The sequence below is a fragment of the Micromys minutus genome, assembly GCF_963924665.1.
Source record: "Micromys minutus genome assembly, chromosome: 23".
NCBI lineage: Eukaryota > Metazoa > Chordata > Mammalia > Rodentia > Muridae > Micromys > Micromys minutus.
The window spans coordinates 43,700,618-43,717,957 of record NC_137958.1 but is presented as its reverse complement, the minus strand read 5'-3'; the positions used below and the strand labels follow the sequence as shown (position 1 = coordinate 43,717,957).

The 17,340-nt window shown below is 36.8% G+C and overlaps 1 pseudogene across 1 annotated transcript in view; it reads right to left on the bottom strand.

Moving 5' to 3' along the window:
* Positions 1-1,030: 1,030 nt before the first annotated feature.
* LOC308435770 overlaps positions 1,031-17,340 on the bottom strand; it is a 139,125-nt pseudogene continuing 122,815 nt past the window's right edge. Inside the window, exon 2 of the transcript in view lies at positions 1,031-1,828. The product of the transcript in view is annotated as an uncharacterized misc_RNA (transcript). The remainder of the gene's footprint in view (positions 1,829-17,340) is intronic.

Below are 17,340 nucleotides of genomic sequence, written 5' to 3'. Positions count from 1 at the left end.
AAAACTTCACGGCACCACAGAATCATCTAGGAGTGTCATCTTAACTTGTCTCACATTAAAAAACTGAGGTGTGAAGGGCAAGCCTCCCCTATGAAGAACAGGCAGATTTTGATACAAATGCACGTCAAGTGCTGTGAGCATCAAAATTCCGTTTGTTTTACACTATGCATATAAACGAACAATGTATTTTCGAACAGTGTACTTGTTTCTAACAAAAAACAAACAACAAAACCCCTAAATAACAAGGAACAACAATAGTTAAATTTTAGAGAAACTATGCTAAGAACAGTCTTTTCCCCTTAAAATGATTTCTGGGATCATCGACACACTCAAAACTTAAGGGGAAGGTGTTTCCCTTATGCTTTAATGTTTCAAATCTTAGAAACCAGCAGGGATTGAGGTGGGGAAAACAGTGAAGGCTCCATGTTTCAGTGAAAAGGTCAGGCTCCCTGAAAACACTGTGTAACCCAGTTGGCGTCAATCCCCAGACAGTGGAGTTAACAGAAGAACTATTCCACATGGCATCATAAATAATCATCATGGGCTTAGACATCTTGACAAGACATAAAGGTCCACCCTGAACCTAAGTGTCTGAGCAGTCAGTGTTGTAATGTGGCTACCACTTCACTTCTGTATCATTCCATCTTATTAGCAAGCTACATTTTTAGGTTAACAGTTCTACGAAATATGAACATGAAAATTTATTTAATAAGACAATGTTGCAAATAATGGTCACCAACATCTTTTCACCAAATACTTCAAGCATAAAAAACAAGAATCTTTACAAAAATATACAGAGACACCACAAATTGGTAGCTGCCCATAACATTAAACAAACTGGACTCTTAAGAGTGGCTTCTCAACAGCGTATCATTTTAATTATAACCATTGCCCAATACAGGGAAAACTAACAAGTTAAGTTTGTTTGTTTTTAAAAGCATCATTGCAACATTGTATTCCTGATAATTTAAGTATACCAAACTATGAGTAAATGAATGATACATGCCTAGAAGTATCGTGATTTATATTATCAGTGGCCACTGGACTTGGGACTAGTCCAAGACCTTGATCTAGATTTTGACCTACATCTAGACTGTGATCTTGACTGAGATTTGGATCTAGGTGGTTCTTTTTTTCTTGATTCCTTTTCATATCTTGAGCCAGACTTATAATGTGTTTTGGAATCTGTTTTAGAGGTGCCTCTAGTTTTGGTGTGAGATGCAGACCTAGAATGTAATTTAGCTTTCATTTCTTTCTTGGGCTGGGACTTGGACCGTGATCTTGAATTGGATTTAGATCTTGAAAAAGATCGATTTCGGTGTTTGAATCTATCGTTGTCGGAATGGCTTCGTCTACGCCGTGGTCTTCCAGTCGGTCTACTGTTTCTAGGACTGTAAGATCTCCTATAGTTATAATCAAAGGAGTGACTCCTTGATCTCCTTCTTTCATAACTTCAGCTTCGAGAACGTCTATATCGGTCACAATCGTCATATCGTGAAGAGCTGTATACATTCCTCCCTTCCTTGGCTTTCATTTGATTTGGTGTCTTTCGATCCCCCTGTGCGAACTGTATTTCAGTTTGACGCCCAGAAATCCATTTTCTGTCCAAATTATGTAAAGCATCTTCAGCATCACGAACATCCTCAAATTGAACATATGCAAATCCTCTTCGACGCCGTGTGTAGAAATCAAGTGGAACATAAACATCTACTATTGGACCATAACGACCAAATTCCCGATGTAAATCTTCAGACCTCCAACTCACGTCTGTTCTCCCTCCTCGGCTTCCCAGAGAGGTGACCTGTGCAGCCCTGCCTGGCAACCTTTTCTTTTTCAACAACAAAAATTCCTTTCAGGCCAAGGGGGCGTGCACCTCATGGAACGTGGACATCTGATCAATGAGGAACAGAAGTCAGGCCCTGCAGACTAGACCAGCCATGAGCACGCGGTGAGGGTAGATCCCGAATACCCGCCACACAGCCCGCACGCACGTCGGCGGCTTGGCCGGACTCCGGGCCCGCCTTGTTCCCGCATCTGTGACTCCTAATTTCTTTTTTAGGGTTTTTATCTCCAGGATTGTCTCTTTTTGTGTTTTCTTTATTGTTCTCAATTGAAGAATATTAAATGGCTAAGAAGCACCTAAGGAAACAATGCTCAACAATCCTAGTCATCAGGGAAATGCAAATCAAAACAACCCTGAGATTCCACCTCACACCATTCAGAATGGCTGAGATCAAAAACTCAGATGACAGCACATGCTGGCAAGAATGCTGAGAAAGAGGAACACTCCTCAACTGGTGGTGGGTTGTTAGCTGGTACAACCACCCCAGAAATCAGTCTGGTGGTTCTTCAGAAAATTGAACCAAGTACTACCTAAAGACACAGTTATTCTACTTCTGGGCATATACCCCAAAGATGCTCCAACATACAATAAGGACAAATGTTCCACCATGTTCACAGCAGCCTTATTTATAATAGCCAGAAGCTAGAAATAACTCAGATGTTTTTCAGTAGATGAATAGATACAGAAATTGTGGTATATTTACACAATGGAGTACTACTCAGCTATTAGAAACAATCACTATATGAAATTCCTAAGAAAATGTATGTATCTGGAGAATATCATCCTGAGTGAGGTCACCTGGTCACAAAAGAGCAGACATAATACGAAGCCACTGATATTTGGATACTAGCCCCATAAAGCTCTGAATAGCCAAGAAACAACTCACAGACCATATGAAGCTCAAATAAAACTTGGGGCAATCACCAGCAACTCCCAGGTGCCAGGAAAGCAAGATGTTCCCTGGATGCAACAGGGATGAGAGTGTCTGAAAGGGCCAACAAAGGGTGGGAGAACCTGTACAAACTATCTACAGAGTTTAGGCAAGGTCCCCATTTGGAAATGGGGCCACCCACTCTTCCACATATTTCTAACCTGAATTTATCTTGTCTAAAGGAAAGACAGAGATAAAATGTAGAGCAGAGACTGAAGGAAAAGCCATCCAGAGACTACCCTCCCCCTGGGATCCATTTCATATACAGAAAGCAAACCCAGGCAATATTGCATGTGCCAACAAGTGCTTGCTGTCAGGAGCCTTATATAGTTGTCTTCTGAGAGGCTCTGTAGGTGTCTGACAATCATAGATACAGATGCTCACAGCCAACCATTGGACTGAGCACCAGGACTCCAATGGAGAAGTTAGAGAAATAACTGAAAGAGCTAAAGGTGTTTACAGTTCCATACGGAAGAACAAAAGTATCAACCAGCCCCCACCACTCCAGAGGAGCTCCAGGGACAAAACCATGAACCAAACAGTACATATGTAGCCAAGGATGGCCTTGTCAGGCATCAGTGGAAGGAGAGGTCCTTGGTCCTGTTTAGGCTTGATGCCCCTGTATAGCAGAATGCCAAGTAGGTGAAGTGGGAGTGCTTGGATTGATATGAGAGCATCCTCAAAGAAGCACTAGGTTTGGAGGGGAAACTAAGTGATGGGTATCATTTTAAATGTAAATACATAAAATATGCATTAACAAAAACACTAAGAAATAAACAACAACAACAAAACAAAAAACCCCACATACAATGTAAGCTGCCTTACTGGCAAAGACAAAGTCACCTATTCAGTGACCTTAGGGGTCTCATCTGTCTATTTATTTAGTGCAACTGATAATGGATCATTTGAGGCAAGAAATCTCCAGCAATGATACAAACAGACTTGCTCTTCCTCTGCAGAATTATGTTTCCACAATTTCACGTCTTCTCTCTTATCAAGAATTTGAAACATCTCTGACATTTCAGCTGATGTGTCTTGAGATGCTATTTTTCAGTGTCTGTCATTTGATTGTCTGAAGCTGTGAACCACGGATATAATATAAACTTCTTGGTGGTCAGAGCTAAAGTCTGTTATTTTATTTCCTCCATCTTTGGGTGCCGGTTATTTGATTACACCGCAGGGAAGTTGGACAGAACTGTGTCCTGCTCTGTTTCAAAATGGAACAGTGATTGTGAGTCTATTTCTGTACTGCTTTTTGAGATTGAAATGGGAAGTTGAATTTGCAATGATTTGCTTATTTCACTGAGTGAAGAAGGAACCAATATATGTTTAGGTAAGAAGCTATTCTTCTATTATATTTATACTCAGTAATTATAAAACAACATATACCCTAGCAGAATAATACACATTTTTGTTCTTAAATATCTATGTTTTTACTCTTAAAATTACCTCTGTAAAGGTTTGTACACTTTGCACTCTGAATCAACTTGTAGGTTTAGTGTCTACCAAAGCATTTCTGAAATGCCATGATCAACCATTGGCCTCTGTCAGACTAATCTAATCGCTCGGCCAGGATCCCTTGTCTTTCCCGCATCAGTTTTCATTTCATTTCATTGTTTGCAATACTGGACTCCAAGAACTTGGTGAACTTTGAACTGCCATATCGATATAGGATGTGTAGATTTTTTTCTAAGAAAAATAAAAGTCTACGTATAAGACAATAAAAACCTTTCTCTGATGTTTTTGATTCACTATCACAGATTTTGAAAACATCAGGGAACTCTCCACAAGTGGTGCTTTCAATCAATTATTAAGTGTTTTATTCTATTCCTTATATTGTGTTTCCTAAATCTTCCAATAAGGACTTATATGTTGGTATTTACAATTGAAATAATAAAGCTATTTGTTTTATTTCCCTTATGAAAATAAATCCATGTTATTTAAAAATGTTAGGGACACATAAAATTGTCTATCTTAATGTAGCATCTTAATAATACAAAGCGACAGTTAGATCATAAATTTATGCAAAATCATCAAGTTCAGTCACAGGTCTCTAATCTCACAGAGCACACAGCAATAGGAAAAACCCATAAACCACATTTTAATATGCTCAACAATTTAAAGTGGTCTTTGAGTGGTAAAACTGTATGGCAGAAACTTTCCTGAAACTAATTTGTTTATAATAGCTAAAGATTTCTTGGATCCCTGGGTTGTCTGCTTTAGAATGCAAGCTTGATCATGTGGAATTTAAAGGTTGCCGTAGCTTGTCTTTCCATGGCATTTCACTGCAAAGTTACAACTTTGCAAACATGATAGATTATTAAAATGTTTGCTTCCCCTGTGGGATTTCTTTCCTGGTGTTTTGGTTGTGACTTTAAATTGTTAAGCATATTAAACTCTACATTTCCCTTTGGGTTTAGTAAGAATTTTACACATAAGTGAGAATCAATCATAGACCTTGCCTCAGCTTGGCAACTTTGAGCGACTGCTGCTACAGGTCGTATGTGCCAATGGCATTTCTTGTTTTCCTCTGACTCTTATTGCCTGCTTTACCCTATGCTCACTGTTTGCATTTCATTATGATCAAACAAGATCCTCTCTGGTGGCAATTTACATTCTACCTTGTGAGTAAATCAGTTCTTTTAATATGGGTGAGAAAAAGACTATTTCAAATTTCTTTTTGTTAAAACAAAGTAAGTAGTCAAGCTTGTTATTAAAAATATGGTGAAAGTCAAACTAAAACTTAGCTCCAGTAACTGAGGTATGAAAATATGTTCAAGTTTATTACATGATTGCATACATGAACACACACATACACATGCACAAACAACTTTTTCTCAAGTACTATTCAACAATTTGTTCTTTTGTGTATACATCATGTTTGCTTTTCAGAAACACATCTGTGAATCTACTTTGGTTTCTTCTGTGCAATAAAGTGTCTTGAATGACTTGTTCACTCATTTTAGTAATTGTCCATTAATAATTCTTAACATTTTGATCAAAATGGCTGTGAGATGTCTCCCTTCCTTCAGAGGAATTAATAAGGTTTAGTTAGTAGCCTTAATAATTTGTTAGTAATTTCTAAGTCATTATCAGTATTTTGAATTATGGATTATGAGTATGGGAGAAGCGAAATGTGAAGAAATAGAGAAGGACAATGAAATAAAGAGGAAAGAAAGGGAGAGAGTTATTTATTGTCACCTTTCTTCACTAGCACATGCATATTTGTTGTAGAGTGAGTATGTGGAGAAACTAACAGAAATTGAACTGTTGATTAAAAGATTTCTTTTCTCCTCTCTTTTGTCAGAGCACATCTTTTAGACAGTACACCTCTGTACACAGAGAGGTTGTGACTAGCTGGGTTTCTCTTTTGATAGCATACAAAGTACTTTTGTGTACCAAATTTGTTAGCTGTAAATGATCTTTGTGGGAACTGACTTGCTAACTTCATTTTCAATGAGTAGTGTAGTAGGTGTTGTTTTTTACAAGGGGTCTTTGGTGTCAATTTGTTTAGACAACCTAATGTCTCATCAACAACAGGAGTTGTTTGGGGATTACAATGAGGCCTCTTTGACCAACAGTTCTATTGGATGTAGCCGAATGCCAGCATTGGAAACTTTGTTTGGTGACAAAAAATGGACATTTGGGACACAGCCTCCCCCATAATATGGAAATTTCATTTAGACAAGTTTCCCATTTCTATATAATTTAGTAAGTTTCTTTTATATTAGGTTGCCAGTCCACCCATCAACTGCCCCATAATGTTGGCTTTCTCTTCATATACTACTTCCCACAGACACCAGGATCAAGTATTATATAGAACCTCATGAAATTTGAAAGCTCCTGCCCAGCAAAGGATACTGTCATTTGGACAAAGTGGCAGTCTACAAAATGGAAAAAAAAAGAGTTTTTATAATTATATAACAAATAGAGATCTAATATTAAATATATATAATGACCTCAAGAAACTAGATATCAAGAAAACAAATAACCCAAAATCAAATTACTAACAAAATAGTTATTTACTGTTCTTTTCTTTTAAACCCTTTCCCCCATAATTTAGTTTTTATTCACATTACACCCCAATTACAGCAACCCTCCTTCCTCTCCTCCTACTACTGTCCTTAAAAATATCTCCCAAATTACCCTCTCCTTAGATAAGGGGAAGCCAATGTCTTAGATAGAATTTCTATTACTGTAAGAAGATACAATGACAAACTACTACATTCTACTCCCTGGCCTCTATCATCTTGTTCAACATGTAACTATATGGGGCCACACCTAGTCTTAGCATAATAAAAAATACATTTGGTCCAATTTCAAAATTCCTCATTGTCTGTAGCAGCCTCAAAAATGTTAAAAGTCCAGAGCACAAAATCTCTTCTGAGATTTAGCTAGCCCGTTAACAGTAATTTGCTATAAAAATCAAAATCAAAATGTAGATCATATATTTACCATATTACAGGATATATTTTACTGTTCCAAGATGTCATAATGAGGAAATACTGGACCACAAGATAAAAAATGAACTGGCCAAACTCTGCATGTTTATGTTTGATGTCAAAGTGCTTTTCAGATCTCTAACACCTTTCATTTCTTTGACTACCACAAACTTCTTTCTTAGGCTGGTACCACTTCCTGTTAGTAGTCATCCCATGATATTGGAATCTTCAGTATACTGTGGTGTTCTACTGCAACTATGCCTCATCAATAGCTTCTCATAGGCTCTCTTCACATGTCACGGATCAACTTCTTCGCATAACTCCTTCACTCTGGGGGTCTTCAACTGCAACTGAGGCTGCTGCATCTTCACCAATGAAAGTTTCTGGCCTTTCACAGTTCCAAGCCTCAGATGCTTTTCATTACTCCATCATTCCTTCAAAGCCAGCACTACCTGCTTGCCTTACACATTATTATGTTCAGCTGCATCACAGGTACAGCCTTCGTTATCTCTGGAACACAGCTTCTTTGCACTCTCAGTAAACACCTCACAGAAAATTTCACCCCAGGGGTTCCGGTCTCTTCTTAATCAGGGATAATTTCTTAGCTTCAGATAACCAGCATCAATTGTACCAGTAACCTATTCTAAAGTTAGAGCCACATGGCCAAAGCTCCAATTTTTTGCTGCTTTCTGGGGCTGGGCAATGCAATCCTCTTTCAAATAAATTATCAGCAGCTTTCTGTTTTTCTTAAGTTTATTCTCTGACTAAGATTTGATGTTCTCAAATTTTCTCTTTAGACTGACTTTGAACTCAGAGATATGCATTCCTGTCTTTTGAATGATGGGAATAAAGGCACAATTCTTCAGGCTTGGACTAAGCTTTTCTCTCCTTGAAGCTTTCTCTGTATCAGGCTGGCCTTGAATTCAGAGATCTGCTTGTATCTATTTCCTGGGATTAAAGGCCTATACCTACATTGCTGGACCTAAGTTTTTTGTGCTCACTATGCCTTAAGACTCAGATCAGAAGCTTCTGTCACCCAATGTCATTATCCAGATCAAAAGTCTATATCTTCCAGTCTCAAGATCTGGGTCACAGATGTGCCCTCCATTTCTGAATTGTAGTTCATTCCAGGTCAATATTCCAAATTAAAACAAACAAACAAACAAAAATAAATAAATAAAGCAAAGAAAGTAATAATAACACTTAACATCCCTATACCAACTGCAAACACATAAGCAATATGCATGCTAGGATCTTGTTCTGAGGTCACTGCTTCCTTAATTCCATTTATTATCTTTGTACTTAAGATATAGCTCCATTGCACTTCTTGTAGTCACTTTAAAAAATAATAGTAAAGCACCGAATGGATTTTAATCTGGCTTGGATACATTGTCAATGCAATTTATATAAGATGCTTCACCTTAGTCTTAGGCAGATTCTGCAGATAAGGGTGAAAAGTAATCATATTCTTCACCAAATTATCACAAGAATAATCTCTAGGCAACATATTAAAATTCTTTTCCTCTGAAACATCTTGATCCAGGCCCCCACAATTCAAATCACTATCCACATCAATATCTTCCTTATTCCAAATAGGATGGCACATTAAACCTCAGGTAATGCATTCCACTGCTTTACAGATACAAAAATCACACAATCCAAATTTCTGCAAATATCATGGTCAGGCCTTTGACATCTATACCCCACTTATGGTACTAACTTCTATCTTAGTTAGGACTTCCATTACTGTGAAGGCACACCGAGACTAAGGCTAATTTTTTAAAGAAAATAAAACCATTAATTTGGGGCCTGCTTACAGTTTCAGAGATTTTGTTCATTGTCATTATGGAAAGAAGAAAGGCAGCATCAAGGCAGGCATGGTCCAGGGAGAGCTGAGAAGTCTGGACATTGGTCTGAAGTCACCCAGAAGGAGACTGACACTTTCACACTGAGTATATCTTGAGTGTGTAAAACTTCCTAACCTACATTCTCAGTTTCACACTTTCTCTAACAAGACCACATTTATTTAAACAGAGATACACAAACATCTTCTAATAGTGCTTGAAGTAGACCTATTCCCAGTTTTCTGAGAAATTGCCAAAGTGATTTCCAAAGTGATTACCAAAAAAGGAGGAGTGTTCAACTTGCACCACATCCTCAGCAGTATGTCATGTCACTCAAGTTTTTGATCTTATAGATTATGATGAGGGCAAGATAGAATCTGATTAATTTTGATTTGCATTTCCCTGATGACTAAGGAAGTTAAACATCCCATTAAGTATTTCATGGCCATTCAAGATACTTTTGTTTTGAAATCTATGTCTAGTTCTGTATCCCATTTTTAAATTTAGTAAAATGGTTTCTTGATGTCTGATATTTTTAGTTCTTTCTATATATTTTGGGTATTAATCTTCTGCTTGAAGTAATTGGTGAAGATGCATCCCCATTTTGTAGGCTGCTGTTTTGTCCTATTGATGGTGTTCTTAGATTTGCAAAAGCTTTTCAGTTTAATGTGATCCCATTTATTTATTATTGGTATTACTGTGTATGCTATTAGTATTCTGTTTACAAATTTATCTCTTGTACCAATGAGTTCAAGGCATTTCCCCACATTTACTTCTAGTAGATTTAGTATGCCCAGTGTAATGTTGAGGTCTTTGACTGACGTGGATATGATTTCTGTGCAAGGTCATAGATATGGGTCTAATTTTATTTTTATACATGCTAACATCCAGTTAGAATAGCACCATTTGGTGAAGATGATTTTATTTTCCGAACTTATTCTATGAGACCACAGTTTTCCTAATACCCAAATCATCAAACAACTCAACAGAGAAAGAGAACAAGTAGTAAAAATAACTGAGTCATCAAGGAAATTGCATTTCATTTGACATATTTTACACTTATGAAAATGTTTGATACACTGCAAAACTGTGAAGCCAGATGTTTTAATTGGTTAAAACAGGAAACCTTTTACTGGGCAGGCATGAAAGATGACTCGTGCCTGAAATTCCAATACTGGATCGGTTGAGACAGGAAGCTGGCCAAGATTTCGAGGTGAGCCTGAGCTACAAAGTGAGACCCAGTCTCCAAAATAAATTAAGAAAAATGATATTTTGATTGACTACTGGAAGGAATTTTCAGCTCTTCAAAGAACTCAGTCATCCAGAGGTAGTTCAGATAATTGGTACTTACATCTGCAAAGTATCAGATGAGAGCAGTTTCATACTTTCCTACATGCTTTCCCCTAAAACCCTCCATTAAGGAATTGGCTGGAAGAAATGAAAAAGCCCCCAAGAACTTAATGTTTTATCAACCTGGAATAAGCCTAGAAGAGCAGCTTAGTATTTAAATAAATTAACTAAATAGGCTACAGAAAATGTGTGCATCAAATTATAATCCAGTACTAATTCTTACTTAACAACTTCTTTCAGAAAAACTCAAACAGTAGCAAAAATAAAAATATACATCTCAGTCATGGTGTATTATTAAATAAATATTAAAAAATAAAGAAAACAAGCTTCAGACCAATTTTCCTTTATGAATATCAGTGTCAAAATAACCAACGCAGCACTCCACACAAGGAACAAGTACACATCAAACATGCCATCCACTATGATCAAGTAGGCTTCATCTTTGTGATACAGCGATGGCATTGGCATAAAGAAGCCAAACTATTCAATATAAAGATCAAATACTTCTTTAAAACAATTTAAGGTTAAGAATAAAAAAATATGTATCAGGGATAGTGCTATCCAATTGAAAACAAGAAAACTGACATATCGACCCTGGGTAACATAGAAAACATCAGGTCAGCCATGACTCTATATACCAATATCTCTATCTCTATCTATCTATCTATCTATCTATCTATCTATCTATCTATCTATCTATATCTATATTTATATCTATCTATCTATCTATATATCCTACTCCTACACCAAAAATGCAGGGAATAAAAAGAATAAAAGAAAGAAAATGTTATGCCTACTATCAACCACACCAGAACATATATGTGTACATAATTACATAAGGCATAATATATGCACAGATATATTACCCATGTAAAGTAATTAAGCATGATACTTTCATTCGTGCATTAATTTTCCATCTACTTCCTCATTAACATATGTATAAGTTTAAATTGGTAATGATATGCATATATGTTTGAGAAAGACCAAAGGAATATTATTTTTTACAAAATATATACAAAATGTCATCATGTTTGAAGACTGGTAAGATGGTGAGCATTTTAGATTTTCTTTCTTTGTGTATGTGTTCAGATATTTAAGTAAATTCAGTTATCTTTTGAAGACTCGTGTCTATTTATTCTTTGAAAATTTCATGCATACATGCAATTTATCTTGTGTATACCCACCCCATATTCCTCTTCCCACATCACCCCATCTCATCTCACTCTCAAATTCATATCCTCTTCTTATATTTATTTGTTTATTAATTTTGATCAATTGCACTTGGTTACTCTTTCTTTGACTATTCATGGATTGTCTTCTTAGTTTTTTGACCCTCTGAGTCCAAGTGATGCTGCCTGGGATGAGACACTGGGATGTGAGGGATTTATTAGTGCCTGTGCTGCTGAGAAAATATGGCTCAGCTTCCCTCAGGAGCCCTCAGCTGCCAATAGCTCTTCAGATTGTGATGGGGGCCTATAATAAAAGAATGGGTAGGACCTCTCTGAGATGACAGATTATAAAATTGCCACTGACTCTGATGACCCGAGTTCAGTCCCTGCAAAGGAGAGAGGTACCCACATGCTGGGAACTCAAATATAGGTACCTATAGAGATATATGTGCACACATACAGTTCCTACTGTAAGCCTCACTCCTGAAACACAGCTAGTATGCTCCCTTTGCTGCTGAGTTCCTCTGAACAGGCCCTTCCCATCTCCACACTCACAGGTCCAGCTCTGGAAGTTAATGGGAACCTTCATAAGAGCATATTTAAAGATGAGTAGTTATAAGGGCTTCTTGTAATCTTAAATTGACTTCCTAGTCAGTCTCTTGTAGTGACTGATATAAAATTATATCTTCAAGCATGGTGTGAATCTATTCAAATATTACAGACACTCGAAATTTCTAACGGATTCTTTTTAAAACACGCTATTTTTCATCTCCTATTTCATAACACAATGTCCATACCTCTTTATAGCTCTTTTTCATATAGTTATCTGTCTGACCTCAAGGACACAAATTATTCAAGTCTTAACAGGGTCTGTAGTTCTGCACCTTAATGGGCTTTGTGGCTCCAGCTCCCGGAATGTCCTCTGATGACATTCCTTTAAGAATTTGCTGTTTATTCCCACTTCAATAACACAAAGTAGATGCCTCTCTTATATCTTGCAGAGAGCCTTTTCCTGTAGCTAGTTTCCTAGTCTCAAGGACAGAGCTTAATCATGTTTTAATGAGATTCAGAACACCTATTTCAAAGTCATTTATGTAGTTTTGAAGTTTTTTCCATCTACTTACCCCAGAATTTTGGCAATATAAAGTACAGCAATATTATGTATTAGAATGGGACAAGTCCTACATTACTTTGTCATACAAAGTGTCTGAAAGGCAGCCTGGAGACACGCAACAAGTATAAGAAATGGTGAATTTAAATGTCTTTACTTTTTAAATAACTCTGAGTATTCAGAACTCAGAAAAGTTGGAGGAAAAAATGACTTTCTTGATTTTGCTCTTATCTCATGTCCACAAGAATTAAGGACTAGGAAGGATCTATATGTTCTAATAATTAAGTTTTTGAGCAATGCTCCTAGGCAGCAACATAGTCATCAATGTCCTGTAGTCACTGTTGGAATGCAAAGTGATATATGTTGTATATCATGCCCAAACTTGGGAGGATCACACCTTCCCAGTGGAAACATAAAAAAGTAAAGAAAAAATGAGAGTATTTCTCGCAACAGGAAATTTTAAAAAAAGAACATTGTTTTGATGTCATACACCTATTTTGGAGATTTACATGAGAGAGATAGCAATCAAGATATGGGCGGGACTAGAATGGTTGAATGAGTATCAATGCAGAACATCATCACCTTACCCCATGTTCTGGTTTATGTACATTTGGTGTTTGTATCACAGCAAGTGAGAGGAAACAGCATTTGCAACTTCTCTCCTGGGGTTGATTGAACTCAAGGAAGAAAGATTTAGTTCAAAGTCAATTTCTGGATCCAAAAGAGTGAAAGAGTGTTACACATTTTCATACCTTATAAAGCTGAAAATTGGCTGGTATGATTGCAATACCCAGCAGAAGGAGCAAAAGACAGGTAAACATTTCTTTTTTCACTCTTGTGAGTGTGTGTGTGTGTGTGTGTGTTTGTGTGTAAGTGTGTGTGTTTATTGTGTTATGTGTTTATGTGAGTGTGTGTTTTTGTTTGTGTGTGTGTTCTCTGTGTGTTTGTGAGTGTGAGTGTGTGTTTGTGTGTGTGTGTTTATAGGTGTGTGAGTATGACTGTGTGTGTGTGAATACACACTTTCACACACAGACATGCATGTGTTTGTGTCTGTGATACACATATATCTAGAATTACAAATAGATGTGAGGTATCATCTGAGTGATGTAACCTGAACCTAGGTAAACTGAAATATCAGCAAGGGCTTTTAAATGCCAAAACAAAACTCTTGCCCCAACAAACGTATTGTTAAACTATTTTAGTACCTGAGACATAATTAAAATTATAGCAGTGCCAAAAAAGGCTAAATTAAGCAAAATAAGTACCTGAAATGTCTTACAGTATGCACTATCTCTACTGTTTTTAATGCTTGGATCATATTTAGTTGCATTGAGTTCAATGGCCTGTATTTTTGTAGAATTGTCATGAAGAAAATCTATTCTTTTTTATCATTTTTATTGGATATTCTATATATTTATATTTCAAATGTAAATTCCTTTATCCCCATCTCCCCTCACTTGTTTTCATGAAGGTGCTGCCATTCTGAACCCCCCACTGCTACCTCATTGCCTTGACATTCTTCTACACTGGGAAAATGAGCCTTCGCTTGACAAAAAGCCTCTCCTCCCATTGATGCCAGAGAGTGCTATTCTAGAGTCTCTCCATGTGTACACATTGGTTGGCTGTTTTAGCCTCTGAGACCTCTGGGGGGTTTGTTTGGTTAAGAATGTTGTTCTTCCCATGGGGTTGCAAACCCATTCAGCTCCTTCATTCCTTTCTCTAGCTCCTTCTCTGAGATCCTTCTTTTCAGTTCAATGGATATCATATAGCTGCCTCAACTGTATCAGTATGGCTCTGATAGAGCCTCAGAGCAGACATCCATATCAGATGCCTCCTGGTAAGTACTTCTTGGCATCAGCAAGAGTGACTGGGTTTGGTGGCTGTATATGGGATTCCCAAGTGAGGCAGTCTCTAGATCATCTTGCCTTCAGTCCCTACTCCAGTCTTTGGTCCTGTCTTTTCTCCTGTGAGTACTTTGTTTTCCTTTCTAAGAAGAACTGAAGCATCCACATTTTGGTTTTCTTTATTTTTGAGCTTCATAAGTTCTGTGAATTGTTTGTAGGGAATTTTGATTTTTTAGACTAGTATCTGCTTAGCACTAAAGGCAGAACATTTGCGATAATTTTGTGACTTCATTACTTCACTCAGGATGATATTTTATAGTTCCATTCATTTGCCTAAGAATTTCATAAAGTCATTGTTTTTAATAGCTGAGTGATACTACACTCTGTAAAATACCACATTTTCTGTATTCATTACTCTGTTAAATGACATTTGGGTTCTTTACAGCTTCTGGATATTATAAATAAGGCTACTATGAACATAGTGGAGCATATATCCTTGTAATACGTTGGAGCTTCTATTGGGTATATATTTAGGAGTGGTATAGCTAGATCCTCAAGTAGTACTATGTCTAAATTTCTGAAGAACTGCCAAACTAATTTCCAGAATGGTTGTAACAGCTTACTATCCCACCAACAATGGAGAATTGTTCCTCTTTCGCCACACCCTAGCTAGCACCTGCTGAGTTTTTTTGTGACTAGTGTGAGGTAGAATATCAGGTTTGATTCAATTTGCATGTTCGTGATGGCTAAAAATGCTAAACATTTCTTTAGGTGCTTCTCGGCCATTCAGTATTCTTCAGTTAAGAATTGTTTGTTTAGCTCTGTACCACATTTTTAATAGAATTATTTGATTCTCTGGAGTCTGATTTCTTGAGTTCCTTGTATATATTGGATAGTAGCCCTCTATTGGATGTAGGATTGGTAAAGATCGTTTCCCAATCTGTTCACAGCTATTTTGTCTTCTTGACAGTGTCCTTAGCCTTACAGAAGCTTTGTAATTTAAGGGGTCCAATTTGTCAATTCTTGATCTCAGCAGATAAGCCATTTGTGTTCTGCTTAGGAAAAGTTTCCCTATGTCTATATGTTCTAAGCTCTTCTCCAGTATCTCTTCTATTAGTTTCAGTGATTCTGGTTTTATGAGTAGGTCTTTTATCCACTTGGATTTGAGCTTTGTAAAAGGAGACAAGAATGGTTCGATTTGCATTCTTGTACATGCTGACCTCCAGTTGAACAAGCACCATTTCCTGAAAAGGCTGTCACTTTTCCATTGAATGTTTGTAGCTCCTTTGTCAAAGATCAAGTGATCATTGGTCTGTGGATACATTTCTAGGTCTTCAGTTTTATTTCATTGATCTACCTGCCTGTCTCTGTACCAATACTATGCAGTTTTTATCACAATTAATATGTAATACATCTTAAGGTCAGGGATGGTGATTTCCTCAGTTCTTTTATTATTGAGGATAGTTCTTGCAATCCTGGGTTTTTGTTATTCCAAATGAATTTGCAAATTGCACTTTCTACCTCTGCAAAGAATTGAATTGGAATTTCGATGGGGATTGTGTTGAATATGAGTTTCCCTTTAGCAAAATGGCCATTTTTATTAATAATCCTGCCAATCCATGAGCATGAAAGATCTTCCCATTTTCTGAAATCTTCTTCAATTTCTTTCTTCAGAGAATTGAAGTTTCTGTCATACAGATCCTTCACTTGTTTGGTTAGGGTCATACCACTGTATTTTATATTCTTTGTGAATATTTTGAAGGGTGTTGATTCTCTAATTTCTTTATAAGCTTGTTTACCCTTTGAGTAAAGGAACTCTTCTTATTTGTTTGAGTTAATTTTCCATCTAACCAGTTTGCAGAAGTTGTTTAGTAGTTCTCTGGTGGAATTTTTGGGGTCCCTTAAGCATACTAACATATCATTTGCAAATAGTGAAATTTGACTTCTTCCTTTATGATTTGTATCCCTTTGACCTCCTTTTGTTTTCTCAGTGTTCTGGTTAGGGCTTCCAGTACTATATTGAATAGGTAGGAAGAGAGTAGGCATCCTTGTCTAGTCCCCAATTTTTACTGGGATTGCTTTAAGGTTTTTACAATTTAATTTGATGCTGGCTACTGCTTTGCTGTATTTTGTTTTTTCCACAACTGGCAAAAACAAATCTTACAATTTTTACTTGCATTATCTTTTTTTCATGTAAAGGTCAACCAAGCCACATTTCTTCTAGAATATTATAAACTTCATAGCCAAGAAATTTATATTGTCTACGTGTGTTAACTGTTTCTTATTTCTGGTAACAGCTTGGCATTTATTTTATATAAAAGAAAAGACTTTATTTTTAAATATGATTTTATTTATTGTCATTTTTCCTTTCAGAATGTCATCATCAAAGACAAGTTTTATATTCGATTGTCTTGTTTTGTATGTCAACTTAACAAAAGCTAGAGTCACCAGAGGTAGTACGCTCTATTGAAAAAATGCCTTCATAAGATCCAGATGTAGGGTGTTTTTTTTTTTTTTTTTTTTTCCATTAATGATCAATGAAGGAGGAACCTGTCCATTATTGGAAGGTATAGACCATTGTGGGTGGTGCCAACCCTGGGCTGGTGGTCCCTGAATATTATAAAAATCAGGCAAAGAAATCTATGTGTAGCAAGCGAGTAAGCAGCGCTAGTTCATGTATTCTGCATCAGCTTCTGCCTCCAAGTTCACACCCTGTTTGAGTTCCTGCCCTCACTTCCTTTAGTGATAATCACCAATCTAGCAATATAAGGTGAATAAGCCCGTTTTACCCCAACTTCTGTTTTTG